Source organism: Balaenoptera borealis, assembly GCF_965194805.1.
Source record: "Balaenoptera borealis genome assembly, chromosome: 7".
Taxonomy (NCBI): Eukaryota; Metazoa; Chordata; class Mammalia; order Artiodactyla; family Balaenopteridae; genus Balaenoptera; species Balaenoptera borealis.
Window position 1 is genome coordinate 105,840,705 of NC_138864.1, and position 15,281 is coordinate 105,855,985.

Here is a 15,281-nt window from a genome sequence, read left to right on the forward strand (position 1 = left end):
ATTGATTGTACTACCTGAACCTTGCAGAAAATCTTTTGGCTTGAAGTGTGTGTGGCTATAGATTGTGGGTGGTACTGTTGATAAAGTAAAAGTATCATCTGTAAATCAATATCTTCTGACAGTCCACTTACTTTGTTCACTTACTGTTGAAACTTAGTTGAAAGTAATAGCCCGAAAGAGCAAATGCCTTCTCTAATTATACTTAGGGAAGATAAGGAATCCCTGGAATCTTTAGCCTACCCCTGTTGTCGGAGAAGAGAAATACTGACTCTAAAATCATGTTATCTTGTTGAGTCCCTTGTTTAATATCAAATGTGAGCTTTTTTTTGTAAACATGTGGGACCCTGCCACCATTAAGTTTTATAAATATAGCACTGGCTCCCAAACATGTTCAGGTGGCAAACCTCCTAGAACTCATAGTACATAGGAATATTTAATGCCATCATTTTGATTTGGGATAATTCTCCAAGTAGAGAACACACTATACGTAAGTTATATAAAGTCAAGCATATGTGTGCACCAAAGTATGCATTCTATTCATAGTAATTAATAATAATAGTAATATTAAGTTAATATTGGTTCATTGATCTATTGCCGTTTGACATTTATAATAAACACACTTTTTTATTAAAGAAAAATATATGGACGAAAATCTCAAACTGCGACTATTATAGTTACTAACTTAATTTTTGGTAACATTATTTTTAGTGGTGATGACACTTTTTCTACATTGTTTGAGAAGCACCAGTATCCTAGAAAAGCAGATTGAGACCTACTAAAATACATTATCAAGGCCTATTAAGTCTAATTTCAAATAATGATAAAATTATTTATGGGATAAGACTTAATTCCAATCTGAACACTATGGCTTTTGCAACAGTAACGAAGGTAGCAGCTAACTTTTTACCTATCATAAAGTGTTTCATTTCTTTTGCTAGAGCTCTCTCCCACCCTTTTGCCCATTTCCACATAATGTGTACTTTCACATTGCTTTTGGTTAGCTCCACCGAGCAGGTGCAATGTGTGTGCCCTTGTGTGAAGTACTTTAATAGGGCGATTGGGCTTTTCATGGTCCTCAACTCTGGAAGGAACTTCACATCCTCACTGGGTTTCTGATGTTGCTGTATTGCAGATGCTGCCAAGGGCTTCCTCTGCCCTGGGCCACCATCTTCGGTTTGCTTGGTGTAGAGTCAAATAACAAAACCAAAGCAAAGCAGAACCTTAACATGCATGGAGCAGGCTGTGGTTTTTATCAGAATGTCTACTTTTTTAAGATTTGTTTTGATGACCATTTTTAAAGTCTTTATTGAATTTGTTACAATATTTCTTCCGTTTCATGTTTTGGTTTTTTGGCCTTGAGGCATGTGGGATCTTAATTCCCTGACCAGGGATCAAACCTGCACCCCCGGCATTGGAAGGCGAAGTCCTAACCACTGGACTGCCAGGGAAGTCCCCAGAATGTCTTTTAATGTTTATATATTTGAGAGAATTTTCAGAAATCCTCTCCTTATTTCCTTGTTGCATTTCTGTGTCAAAGTGAAGAATTTGGGATCAGAAAAAATCTGTTGGTACCAAATTATGTTTCCAGGACTGGTTTGTAGGATCAGATGTGACTTTTTCAAATTGCAACCTTTTCTAATGGGCCCCTGGGAAATGTCTTAGCTAAATTGCAACAGTGACTGGTGAAGTTGATGGAGGTAAATTGCTCCCATTGCTGAGGGTTCAGAAAGCAGGCAGTGGAAGTTAAAATTCCAGGGGAAATCGGGCAGAACTATTGCAGATGGTTTCCCCCTTGAATAGAGAAGGGGGCTGATGTCACTGTTGATGAATGAGAGGAGATTAAAGCCTGATTTTTTTTTTTTTTTGCAATGTATTAGTAATTTTTGGTACGCTAAAGAGAAATTTATGAAAAGACCATCAGAATCAGGTGATTTCTTTTCAATATTGGCTACAAATCATACCTAAGAACACACCATGAACATATTAGACTGTCTAGTACTTTATAGATAGGTAGCACCAAGAAACTTGTGTATGCCCTCAGTGACCTCAGAGGTGGAGGGATTCCTTAGGTTATTGCTAATTTCTACGTGATAGTCAACTACTGAGCACTTCTGATTTGCCTTTAGAAAAATGAACTTGGCTGGTTTTGACTGGTTATGGTGTTATTTGGGAATAGAGGTCATGAAGAAAGTATTTGTGGTTGGTATTCTGAGGGCCTGGCTCATGTCTTTCCCAGACACCTACTGTGTATTTGAGAAAGTCCTTCCAAGTTCCCTGCAAAGTGGGAATAATAATACATCACAGAATTGTGCGACACCATCAAGTCTTTTGTAATAAAACTCAGTGCTGTAGACTGTCCATCATGCTGAATCCCTGGTAAGTGTAGAGAACACTAAATTAAGATCCAACCTTAAATCCTTAAACCCTGTGAGGCTGAGGCCTTCCTGAGCTGTGGCTCATTGAGGTGATGGGAGGGTACACTGTGAATGTCTGTGTTCTCTGTGGAGAGAATTTCTTGTGTTTTAGTTCTTTGTTTCTTGGAAAATACTTCATAGACATTTTAGAAGCCCAGATCTTTCACTTATCTAGGAGGATAAAGGACTTGATGACTTCCTTAGTTGATGGAAATTCTGTAACCGTCACTTGTAAGAGCTGAACTTAATGAATTTAGGTTTGCAGTTTACCCAGACCATAAGATCATTTTTTGACTTGTTTTTCTTTTCTTGCCTAAGTATTTGGATGTTTATTCAGTGTACACATTTTAATATTACTTGGATGAATTTGGCATCATATATTAGACAACTAAAATTCATGTTTAAACAACTACAATTCCAGAGGTGGAAATTGCCATAGAATTGTCTATGATGATATCAATTCTTTGCCTTCAAGAGTTAAGGTTTTGGATTACTGATGAGTTGATTCTGGTTTGTGTGAACTCTCCTACAGATCACTGCTTAATAGTTCCTTTCTTACTGCCTCCCAGAATTATTCTTGCCAAGAATCTGGTACAAGTAAATATTTTCCTGTTTTCCTCACTACTCTGTCCATGTCTAATTTAAGCCGAGTTCCTCCAAGCTCTAGTGCCTATGTTCTGTGGTTTGTAAAGTGCTATGTACTTTTATAACCTCTATAAATAGCAAAATATAGCTCATGGCAATAACACTGTGGCACCCTACACGTTTAGAGTGTGTGTGTGTAAGAGAGAAAGGGAGAGACACATTTATCTTGGGTAGAACATGTCTAGCATGCAAACCTATTCATCTCCTCATACACATCAGTACTGCTTCTGATTTTTTGTTCATTTGTTAGTAAATGACATCCCTTTATCTTTGGGACATTTTATTGTGAAACTAGGTGTGATGCTGGTCCCTTCCTTTCTCTTCTTTATCCTTTCCCTCTTTTTAACATAACAAAGATGATTGGAGAAAGACTGGTGGCCAGCTCAGTGAGATTTCCAACCAGATGCTTGTGTGCTAGGGGCCTAGCTTCCTATCCTAGTCTTCCTGTTTTATTTTTCAGTGGATCGCTACAGATGTCATCACATATTTGGGAGATGTGAAGCTAGGAGCTAGAAGCTATTTCTATTGGCCCTGTCAATATAGTTTGATAAAATGCAAATGTCTTTAAAATGGTAGACTTCCAGTTAAAAGGCTCCATCAGGGAGTTTGTTTTGATAATGAAAGTGATTAAGAAGGCTCTCTTTTTTTCCATTGGTATGAATATTCAGCTAAAAGAGCATGGTTTTCTCTCTGTAATTGGACTCTGCTAATGAGGTTCTAATAACTCTTAGGTTCTAATAATGATTCTAACAAATCTGTTAGCTATCTTCCATGAATAATGCTGGAGACCAAGAAGACACAAATTCTGGATGATGATGGCATCATATAGGGTTCTTAATGCCAACCATTTCCTCTTCTCTCTAATTCTAAGGAATCAGCAGGAGTTTATGGTTTTTCAGTGTTATGTTTGGAATTGCCTTCAAAACTTGGAATTTATAGGCCTGCAAGTGTTGGTTTTGGTGTGAGAAGGGAAAGGACCATAAACACAGCCACAATTGTTTGTAGACTAGGCTTTATCTAAAGCCTCCTTTCTAGAGCATTCAGTCTCTTCAGACCCGTTCTTCCTTGCAGAGCTTCAAGGAACAATATGGAAGAGGATTTTTTGGTAAAACTGGATTGAAAAAGTGAATATGCTATAGTGTAATCTGGGACGTGTGTTGAGCTAGAATAGTTGTCCGAGATGGGCTGCCTTGTTTCTCTCTCAGTGCCTTATTAACAGCCTGACACCCTCCAGCTTTCCTCAGTTGGCCAGTGTTTGGGTTCTCTGATTTTAATAAGTCCTTTCACTGTCTATTTTTCTACCTTGTTCATTCTCTCAGGACCTAAGTGTTGGTTTTGTATCAGTTTCCCTTCATAACAAACTTGAGGCAGAGCATATAACCCCTCTAGTACGAGAGGATTACAAAGGCATTAGAGGGGCAAATAACTGTCTTGGGTATGCTCAGTGACTCAGAATGGTCCCCCAATTTTCTTTGTTACCTAGGTTCTTTTTTTTTTTTTTTTTTTTTTTTTAAAGGAGGCACCAAGATTTCAACTGAGATCATCTTGATCTGCAATCCATAATCTCATTTTACATGGTGGCTTTGTTAGTTGGCCATATGAGTGGAATCATTGGGGATTATTACAGAACAAAGGTTTTTTTATGATCTTGATATTTGAGGAATAACTTTAAACAAAAGGATAAAACTAAAAGATTTGCAGGTGGTGTCTTGTCTTTGTGTGAACATTCGTTTTGTTGGAAGAATAGTTTTTCTCTGGTTTCAAACTTGTATAGATGGTGTTCATATTCTCTGAGCCAGTATAATAAAATATAGGGTAGTTTTAAAAAATTTCAATTTGTCAAGAGGCAAATTGTTGTCTCTTGCTGGGAGCTAGAGTCTAAGGTCATAGTATGAGAGAAAAATAGTGTATAGTGAAAATTATCCTTAAAAATCTTTTTATTGTCATTTTGCACAAACAGAAAGTAGTGCTTCAGGATGGTCAGGACCAGGTTAAAATCAAATCTTTTCTTTGAGTGGAATTGGGAGGGAACAGGGATAGAAAGCTAGCAATATTTAAAGTTATATCTATACCTCCACCCAACCCAACCCCTGTCTGTCTTTCTGAGAGACTTAACAGTTGTATTCCAGTACGTTAAATATGTATTGGAGGCAAATTCTTTGTCTTCATTGCACATCTGAAGTTGATAAGGAACTGCCCCTGGAGAAGTAAATCCCAGAAGGAGACTGAAACGAGGATAGACAAGGTCTTGGTACTGCTGGTGAAAACGTGTCAGTTGCAGACCCACAACTAACAGTGGTCAAGAGGGAGGGCTTGGGTTGGTTTCCAGAGGCCCAGAAGCGTTAGAGTGTTTTTTCAGAAGTGGCAGTGTTGAGCTCTGCTTTTTCAGGATGGTGTGCTGTCTGCACTGGTCAGGCAGGTCTGCTCTCATTTGTCCAAGGTGGGCTGTGAACATGTTCGCCCAGCTCTGTTGGATCCTTTGTGCCATTACAGGGTGACTTTCTACCCTAGGGTATTGAGTGATGGCTGACTTCTGAAGGTTGTTTTGATTTCTCTCTAGCAACATACCCAGTTAATTCTGGTTACGTATTTTGGGGGGCAGTTCCTCCCTGGTATCCGTTTTGTTAGGTATATTCTAACCAGCTTATATTCCTTGTCCAGATCTGTTCATTCCATGCATCTTGTTACCGAGAGGGTTCTTTGAAATGTCTTTCCTTTTTTACTTACATAATATTGGCAGATTCTTTTTTTTTTGTTAATCTTTCTTTGTATATATGTGTATATATATTTTAATATGGAATTCCATATGAATGTATCTTGCATCTTCTCTATTCCTCTTCCACTGCAGAGGCAGCTGTATTAACTGGAACAGTGCCCTTTTGTAGCTCACTACTGGTGTGTGCATTGCTTAATCCTCTCTTGCTTTTTAAACTCTCAGCCTGTAATGAATTAAATAGTTTTTGACTCTCCCTGATAAGGATATTCATGGGTCAGACCGGCAGAATTCCACCGAAGCACATTAGTGTCTCCTTTGAGCTGAAGCATTTATGTAGAGGCACCCTTCTGAATGGAGGGTAATGGAAATGCTTTCGGACCCCTTGCTGCCGCTGGCCCTCCTCGCCTCCCAGCTTTGTGCCGCTCACCTTCGTCAGAGTGCAGGACGCCAGGCAGTGGATACGAGGTCTCAAGCCCACAGGATTGTTTCACTTACGCTTCATTCGTTCATTGCCCAGACATTTCTTTATCAGCGCCATAGAACTTAAATATTTTTTGATGTCATATTAGTTCCTGAGGGGGAGGGATGTTAAAAGATGTTGATGGGGTGGGTTGAGTCAAGATGATACAAATGAAGACAATGCAAGGTAGAATAAAAATGTTAGAGGCACAGAAGCAAAGAACTAATGAAATTCAGAGCAAGAAAGATGCTTGAGGGTTGGGAAATACATGGCTTGATAGTGTTATAACTGGTACTAATGATAAAGAGCACATACGATTTTGTACCTTTTTCCCTGTGCCAGGCACTGGCTAAGCGTTTTCCTGCGTTATCTAATTCATTCCGCACAAAGCCAAAGTCCTGTGAGGTGAGGGTTTTATTACCTTTATTTTGCACGTGAGGAAACTGCGCTTGGAAAGAGAGGTCAGGTTGCTTGTGCAAGGTCAAAGAGCTGGCAAGTGGAACCCTTGGGAATAGGCTCCAGGCCTGGCTCAAGGGCTGTACGTTAACCACTACATCTTGCTGTTTAAATTCTTTTGATTTTTCAATTCAGTGCTTTATCTAGGTCACCAGTTCTTTCCATTAAAAAGAAAGTGTGGTGAAATGAATGTGTTGAGTAATTTGTGTTGTGCTGAATGCTTATTGCTATTTCATGCTCTACACTTAATTGCTTCTATATGCTTATTGCTTAATTACATAAAATGCAGTAGTCCCTTTATCATCTTTCTGCAAAACTGCCCCTTATTTATTATGACTTAAGCAGATTAAAAAAGAAGTGTGTGCTAATTTAATTTTGGAGGCCAGAATTCTTTTTGGTAATGTTTTCTTTATGAATGCACTGATACCTCATTGGTTAAAGGATGTGTCTGGTCAGAATGCAGCTGTTCAGCATGGACGCATCAAACAGCTGTCACTGTGCAGCATCTTTTCCAGGCACCAGGTTGACATCTGGACTCAGTATTTTGGTGCAAGAGAAATGGTTCTTGCTAATAATGTCGTCACAGCATCATGCATCAAACAGAGCTGGAGGCTGTGTCTCTGCCAGTTGCCTTTTGATCATTATTCACCCTGAGTTAATGCAAAGAAAATGATCAGCTTGGGGGCCACAAGGGTAATACTTGGCATCCACATGCTACTGGTTTCCCAAAGGACCAAATATAAGTTTATTTTCCCTAGATTGGTGTAAGTGATTTGGATAGGTGATGTTTGGCCAAGCTGTAAGCTAGTTGAGCACCTTCTATGTTCTTTTCTATATGGTTGGCACAATACAGCCTTAACTATTTGAGGTCCACTTGCTGGTTGAGTGATTATAATTGATATGAATGATACATAGTGAACGTTCGGGGTAGGAATAGCTATGAGGTAGTATTTGCCAATACTTGCCCTTATTGGAAACATACCACATTTCCTTAATTCTTAAAAGATGTATCTCTCCCATCGGCAAATTTTAACATCTGGTTTCAGGACAAAACTTCTAGTCATAACTGAAGGCTTTATTTTTAATGGAGTATAAAATAATGCATCTTAAAATAAGTGGCATCTTAGATTGAATTAAATATGATAGCTCTACTGTGCATCATTTGGTTCTAATCCCCACTGTCCTCTATTTCTATTGACTTGGTAAATTGCTTAGTATATTTAGAACACCTGAGTTCTTCTGGTTCTGACCTGGCCATTTGCTTCAAAAGATGTGTTATTCATTGTTCATCATTGGTGGTTTCCTACCCACTGGACAATTTATGTAACACGTCAGAGTTTATGTGACATTTGAGAATTGTAGGTGATGGGAAAGATGGTGTCTAATTTAAATGCACTGGAAGCATAGTCTTCACAAATATAATCAATGCAGGAGGGACGTGAGAGGAGAGGAGTGGAGCAGAGCATATATTTCAGTGAAAACTCATTTAGATTTAATGCTGTTTACCTTCACCAAGAGAAAGTAAGAGAGAGGTAGCTGTGTCCTTGAATCTTAGAGACTTAGACCTTGAGGGGACTTTTCTCACTAGTCAGAATTAGATTTAAGTATCTCAGATGCATGATACTTTAACATGTGTACAGAGGTTTGGTATTTCCTCACCCATTCTGTAAGAATATTTTCCTGTGCTTGCAAAATCTTTACTGTAGGTAGTGGCCTTTGACCTCAGTTCTAGAGAGGCCTCTCCATGTATGTCTTTAAAACATGGTATAATGTTTTTAGGTATTTTCCATTATTTTATTTTATTTTAAAAAAATTTTTATTTATTTATTTATTTTTGGCTGTGTTGGGTCTTCGTTTCTGTGCGAGGGCTTTCTCTAGCTGCGGCAAGCGGGGGCCACTCTTCATCGCGGTGCGCGGGCCTCTCACTATCGCGGCCTCTCTTGTTGCGGAGCACAGGCTCCAGACGCGCAGGCTCAGTAGTTGTGGCTCACGGGCCCAGTTGCTCCGCGGCATGTGGGATCTTCCCAGACCAGGGCTCGAACCCATGTCCCCTGCATTGGCAGGCAGATTCTCAACCACTGCGCCACCAGGGAAGCCCCGGTATTTTCCATTATTGATGGTAGTTCTTACGATAGGAAAAAATGGACTGTATCAGATCTGGTGTCTGCTTATACCAGATCTAGATCCACTCCTAAAACATTAACCATATTTTGCTTATCATTAGAAATCATCAAAAAATTATCCCCCAGTTCCTATTCTGTGCTGCCACAATGCTGGCAAATGTTAAAAAGGTATGTATGGGGGCTGTTTTGATACTGCTGTTTACATGCTGCCTAAAACTAAGCAGATTATGAAACATGTAGTTTTCCTCTTTTTAATTACCAAGTAATATACTAAACAGACATCTCTAGGCACTGTCTGGCCAGCAGAGCGTATGAACCGGAGACATGCTTTGAAAGCAGAATGAACCCTCTGTCATCTGTCCATCTCTGAGAGGTCATTTGAATATCAGGTGACTTGTATCTTAGTCTTCAGTTTCTTCCTTAGTGATATGATGGGTTTAATCAGTTTCAGTTAATACATACATTTTACTATTTAACAATGAAAGTTTTTTCATTTATAAATTAGAGGATAGGAATCAAATTTTTATTATGTCCTGAATTATGCTAAGCTTATATGGTTGGTACACATTAGACACCTAGCAGAAAAGAATGTTTGAGCTGCGGTTAAATCATTTACTCTTAGCTCTATAAGAATGTATGTGTACGCTGTAACAATAGTGTTGTGCATAAGTGTAAATTAAGTGTACCAGTACACATACATTATATTAAAGATCATAAAACGCCTACATGACGATGATGGCTTGAAAGGACAAGACCCCTTACAAGCAAATTAACATCTGACTTAAAAAAAAAAGTTTCATTTATTTCCTTTCTGGTTGTTAAAAAAAAAAAAAAAAAAAAAGTCTCAGCCCCCCAAATTCAAGCAGTGTATTTGTTAATGAAAATATTATTAATGAGAGGGAGTTATGGGTCAGGGATGTTTGTTGCAAATATAATTTTCATATTGGAAAAAGAAGAAAAGGAAACCAATATTTGCATTTTGTTAGCCATTTTGAGGTGTTTTGGTTCAATGTGAAATGGCCACAGCTGTTTATTTAGAAGTGAAAATATTACTTGATACATTAACTGAAATCTCACTCTGCTTTGTTATTGTCTCCTTGAAGAGAATTTTACTATGTTAGATATTCATCCCCTTATTGTGGGTTGAGTTGTGAAACCCCCCAAAAGATATGTTAAAGTTGTAACACTAAGAACCTATGACTATGACATTAGATCTGTGAAGACCTTACTTCCAGATAATCAGTTAGGAAGAGGTCATACCTGATGAGGCTGGGCCCTAAATCCAATGCCTGGTGTCCTCATTGAGAGGATCAGGTGCACACAGATACAAGAAGGCCCTGTGACAGAGACAGAGATTGGAGTGATGCAGCTGTAAGCTGAGCATTGCCAGGGATTGCTGGCCACCACCAGAAGCTGGAAAGAGGCTGCCTTAGCGCCTTCAGAGAGAGCATGGCCCTGCCAACACTCTGAGTTTTGTACTTTGGGCTCTTAACTGGGAGAGAGTAAGTTCGTGTTGTTTGAAGCCATCAATGTCTGGTAATTTTTTATGGTAGCCCTAGGAAATGCATACCTGCGGCTCCCCCTCTTTTTCTGTAAACATCTTATGTCTTGTGATGAAAAATGGCTTTCCCTTTTTTTGAACAAAAACCACACAATCGGCTTTTAAGTGAACATCATGTATGTCAAGGCATGTTAACTTGGATTTTTGAAAGGTTGCTTTGAATGCTGAGACTGGGCTAATTTCCACACATTGTCGTCCCACCTGTGTACAGGGTTTCCCTTCATGTTTCACCCCTGGGAACACCCTGGGTACCCTAGTGAAATTGCTGTAGTTTCCCTGGTTTACAACTCTTCTGAAGGAGCTATCTGTCTCTTTCCCAATAATCTTGTTATTCTGTAAGTGTGTAGAATGTAATGTAGAACAGAGATTGGCATCTTATGAGTTGTGTGGTCTGTTTCTTTTGTGTGACCTTTTCATATGATCATGGGCAAACTGTCTCCTAGCTCTTGTTTCTAGAAAATAAGAATGGCTGTTGAAATTAGATAAACTCAGTGGCTGTAAATTTTTACAAAAGTAAAAACTCCAAAGACCTTAACAAACTTCATTTATGTAGATCTCTCTAATCATATGATGGTGGCCAATGTATACGTGTTAGTTTATATTCTGATATTTATAACTGTTCATGAAACCACGTTTTGTCTGTTTTTTTTAAATTAATTAATTTTATTTTTGGCTGCGTTGGGTCTTCATTGCTGCGTGTGGGCTTTCTCTAGTTGCAGTGAGCGGGGCTACCCTTCCTTGTGGTGCACGGTCTTCTCATTGCGGTGGCTTCTCTTGTTGAGGAGCACGGGCTCTAGGGCACGCGGGCCTCAGTAGTTGCAGCATGTGGGCTCAGTAGTTGTGGCTCGCGAGCTCTAGAGCACAGGCTCAGTAGTTGTGGTGCACGGGCTTAGTTGCTCCTGGGCATGTGGGATCTTCCCGGACCAGGGCTCGAACCTGTGTCCCCTGCGTTGGCAGGCGGGTTCTTAACCACTGCGCCACCAGGGAAATCCCAGCATTTTGTCTATTTTTACAAACAGCTTTATTGGTACATAATGGATATGCAGGAAAACTGCACATTTTTAAAGTGTGCAACTTGGAAAGCTTTGAGAAATGTATATATATCCATGAAACCATCACTACAGTCAAGATAGTGAACATACTCATTACCACCCAGAGTTTCCTTGTGCCCCATTCTATCCCTTCCCATGTACCCCAAGCCATTGATCTACTTTCTCTCATTATAGATTAGTTTCATTTTCTAGAGCTTATATAAATGGAATCATACAGTATCTACTCTTGTTAATCTGGCTTCCTTCACTCAGTCTAATTATATGCGATTCATCTGTGTTGTGGTCTGTATCAGTAGTTCTTCCTTTCTTTGCTGAGTAGTATTCCACTGTATGGATATACCATGGTTTAGCCATCCATTTACCTCTGGTGGTCATTTGGGCTGTTTCCAGTTGCCTCCAATTTTTGGCTCTTTATATATAAAGCTTTGATGAACATTTGTGTACAAGTCTTTGTATGGATATATATTTTCTTGTCTCCTGACTAAATACCCTGGAGTATAATGGTTGGGTCATTATGGTGATGGTAGGCACTGTTGCTTCTAATGCTTTGCCATGGTTCTTCCCCTGGCCTCAGGTGGAAGCACACTCCTGGGCTGATCAGTACCGTGCTCAAGAGAGGCCCTGTACGCATCTCAGAAGTCATCTCTCTGTGCTGCTCTCTCCACCCTGGTCCTTTGTGCCAAGAGCTCTAGCAGGCTTGGTCTCCCTCAAACCCTTGTCCATTCCCACTAGCAACTCTAGGCAGTAAGCAGTTGTAGGGCTCATTTGTGTCCTGTCTCTTAGGGATCACTGTTCTCTGTTGCGTGTTACCTATCTTACCGAAAACCATGTTTCAAAATGTTTGTTTTTTTTGATTTTATGCAGGAGGGTGGATTTGGTCCTTGTTTCGTCTTTGTTGGAAATGGAAGTTGCACATTTTTCTTGAATTATGGCACTTTTAATTTTAAACACACATATATTCCATTAAGCAAATATACTATTTTCTAGTTATGTCCATGTTCTAGATTTCTTTTTTCTTAATAGCATTAAACATGTACTTTTTTTCCTATTTAGGATTATTTATTTTAGAACTATATCCACAAAGTGAGTTAATAGGTTAAAGGTATGTAAGCGAATTTTCAGACTGTACCCCATAAATATTTAAACTTTCCTACGTATAATCGAGTTTTTGTTTCGTCACTATTTTTGTTTTCCTAGATTAACTGGACTTTAGAATTGTTTTCATCTGCATAAAAGATTACTAGTAAGAATGTGTTTTTCATGTAATTTACATTTGATTTCCCTTCATGTAAACCATTCATCTTCTTTGATTACTTTTAAAGTAGAATTATTTTATTGGCTCTATATGTGTATCTTCTTGCATGACTTTCAGATGGGGTTTTTTTACTATTTATTTTTCTATATTTAGATATTTTTCAATACATTTTATTTTGTAAAACTACTTTTTAATTCTAGAACGTTGATCATTTTATTTCGTAAATTGTCTTTCCTCAGGTGAGGGCTTAAATCGTAAATCTTTCTCCATCCTATGCCCCATTTATTTGTTTAATGCTTAGTTATGAGATACAATGGGAAGTTTATTGGCACCAATGCCTTGGTGAACTAACCAAAGTGCTTTTTAGAAACCAACTCTTCTGACAGAGGAGTGATTGGTGTGCCAACTCATTCCAGCCCAACTCAAACCATACTTTTTTTTTTTTTTGATGTTAAATAACTTTAATGGTCAATGTGGGAGTCACAAGGGAGGTGCGTTCCCTCCCAGGGCTCTTCAGTGCCATCCTCAAAGCTGGTTAGTGCAGGGAGGTAGGGCAGTGTTGGTTCCAGTTTTCTCCGAGGAAGGGTTTAGCGGGTCCCAGCCAGCCCTGGGAATGAATCCCTCAGCACCATGGCAACCACAGCTTAAAAGGGGCTTCTGCTCCCCCTCCCCAGCCTATCCGCAGTCCAGCAAAGGGGAGGCCAAGCTGGCCAACCTGCTACAAACAGCGCCGAATCCAGAGCCCAGCTGCACACCGGTCACCTCCTCTTCTGGCCAGATCCTGTTGCCAGCACACCGTCTCACACTGGTGACTGGAGCCAAGTGTGGGGTGGACCTTTGCTGCAGAGGCCTCTAGACTGTGGGGACCAATTCGGGCGGGGGGAGGGGCAACCAAGCGAGAATCCCCAGGGGAGTGGTCTGGGGGGACAGCATCCAGGGAGACCATTTGGCATCTCCTCCAGGACAGGGAATGGGGCTGGGCTGGGGTTGGGGCCACTGAAGCAGGCGAGCAGGGGCCGAGCAGGGGCCAAGCAGGGCAGGCTGGGGGTGTCTCCAGCCTCGTGCCCTCCCGCTGGGCCAGGCTGTCTGTCACTGCTGTTGATGTCATCCAGCGGGCTCAATAGCTGTGGCACCAGGAAGGGATTGAGGGGAGGGGGCTAGTCAGAGCTTAGGCCCCAGGCCTACTCAGCCCTGAGCATCACCTGTCACCATCTCATGGTACCAGGAACCCTGCTTGGCCAGTACTTGGAGTGGTTTCCGAGGAGCAGGGGTTTCAATTTTCATTATTTCATCACGGCACTGCTTCCACTGGCTCATGTCAAAGAAAAGCTGCCACAGAGCTTCCGTCCAGCTCTGCCGGGCTCCCCAGCTCTCTGCCTGAAGCGTGTGTGTCCCTCATCCTCCCCATACTGGTTACTGATGCTCAGGGTGAAGGGCCGGCCCACTGCTTGGTCCAGCTCCCCTGCCCGGACTCGAGTCTCCTTGTTGATCACAACAGTAAACAGCGGCTCCTCCCCAGTGTCTGTGTCTTCAGGTTGATGGTAACAGAAGCGGTTTGTGCCTTTCAAGACTCCATGCACTCGCACCCAGTCCTGCAGCTCTCCAGCTTGCTGCGCTCTGAGGGTACCACCTGCAGTAGGCTGGGTCACGCAGAAAGGCTGAGCCACCAGACAGCAACACACGCTGCCATCGAGGGGCAGCCAGGCGGGGTCCTCATGACTGGTGAGGGTGAGGTCATGTGTGTGGAACCCATCTTGCACCGCTGCCAGGGTGAGAGTGGTATGAGCCAAGCGGTGGTAACGAGGACCACCAGCAGCGGGGGTGGGGAGCAAGATGGGACTGCTTCCCGAGCCCCTAGCTGTCTCCAGCGACGCCTGCACGCACCTCCCCGAGGAGCAGCCCAGGCAGCTGCTGAGCTTGGTGGCAAGCCTCTTGGGGGCTCCAGCCAGGGCCCCCTGCTCTTCCACGCAGGCCCCATATAGCTCCAGCCGCAGTTCAGAGTCTGGCCCTGCCTCGGCAAAGAGCACGTTGTTGTGAAAGGAGACGGCCGTGAGGGTCCTGTCCACCAGGATCGTCTCCGTGTCCTGAGCGCATTCCCCTGTCTGCAGCAGCAAGAACACAGCCCGATGGTGCAGGTCGCCTTCGTTCTTGAAATCTTCTGTGTCCTTCCACATGAGTGGGATCTGGAGGTCAGAAGTGCAGACCTGGCCGCGGCAGGGGGAGCGCTCAGCAGGTGGCCTGCTGCCAGGAGGCCGCTGGCCTGTCTTCCTCAGCACCTGCGCCGCCTCGCGCCGCTGCCTCTCGCCCGTGGAGCCAGCGGTGCAGCTGTTGCCCACCAGCACACTCTGGCTGGGAGCAGGCCACCGGCAGCTGGCGGGCCCCTTCCCTCGTCCGGGTCTCATGGTGTAGCGTTCTTTGCGACTGTGCCCTCCGGTGGGTCGCAGAAGAGGCTGAGCCAGCAGCAGCTGTGTTTGAACTGCATCTCCAGGGCGGAGCCCCTGGCTGCGGTGACCCGGCTCCAGTGGTTTCCGGAGAACATGCTGGCGGTCCGTGCTTCTGCCTGCCCTTAGCACTCCCCACGCTGCCCGGCTCTGCCTTG

General features: G+C 42.1%; 1 protein-coding gene, 1 long non-coding RNA gene and 1 pseudogene across 3 annotated transcripts in view; 1 reads left to right on the forward strand and 2 right to left on the reverse strand.

Moving 5' to 3' along the window:
* Positions 1–15,281, reverse strand: part of LOC309632548 — a 167,254-nt gene that overhangs the window by 146,665 nt on the left and 5,308 nt on the right. The window lies entirely within an intron of this gene.
* Positions 1–15,281, forward strand: part of SND1 (staphylococcal nuclease and tudor domain containing 1) — a 415,142-nt gene that overhangs the window by 114,642 nt on the left and 285,219 nt on the right. The window lies entirely within an intron of this gene.
* On the reverse strand, positions 12,817–15,239 carry LOC309632516 (rhotekin-like; annotated as a pseudogene). The gene is made up of 2 exons: positions 13,892–15,239; positions 12,817–13,806 (listed from the first exon to the last, which is right to left on the reverse strand). The product of its transcript is annotated as a rhotekin-like (transcript).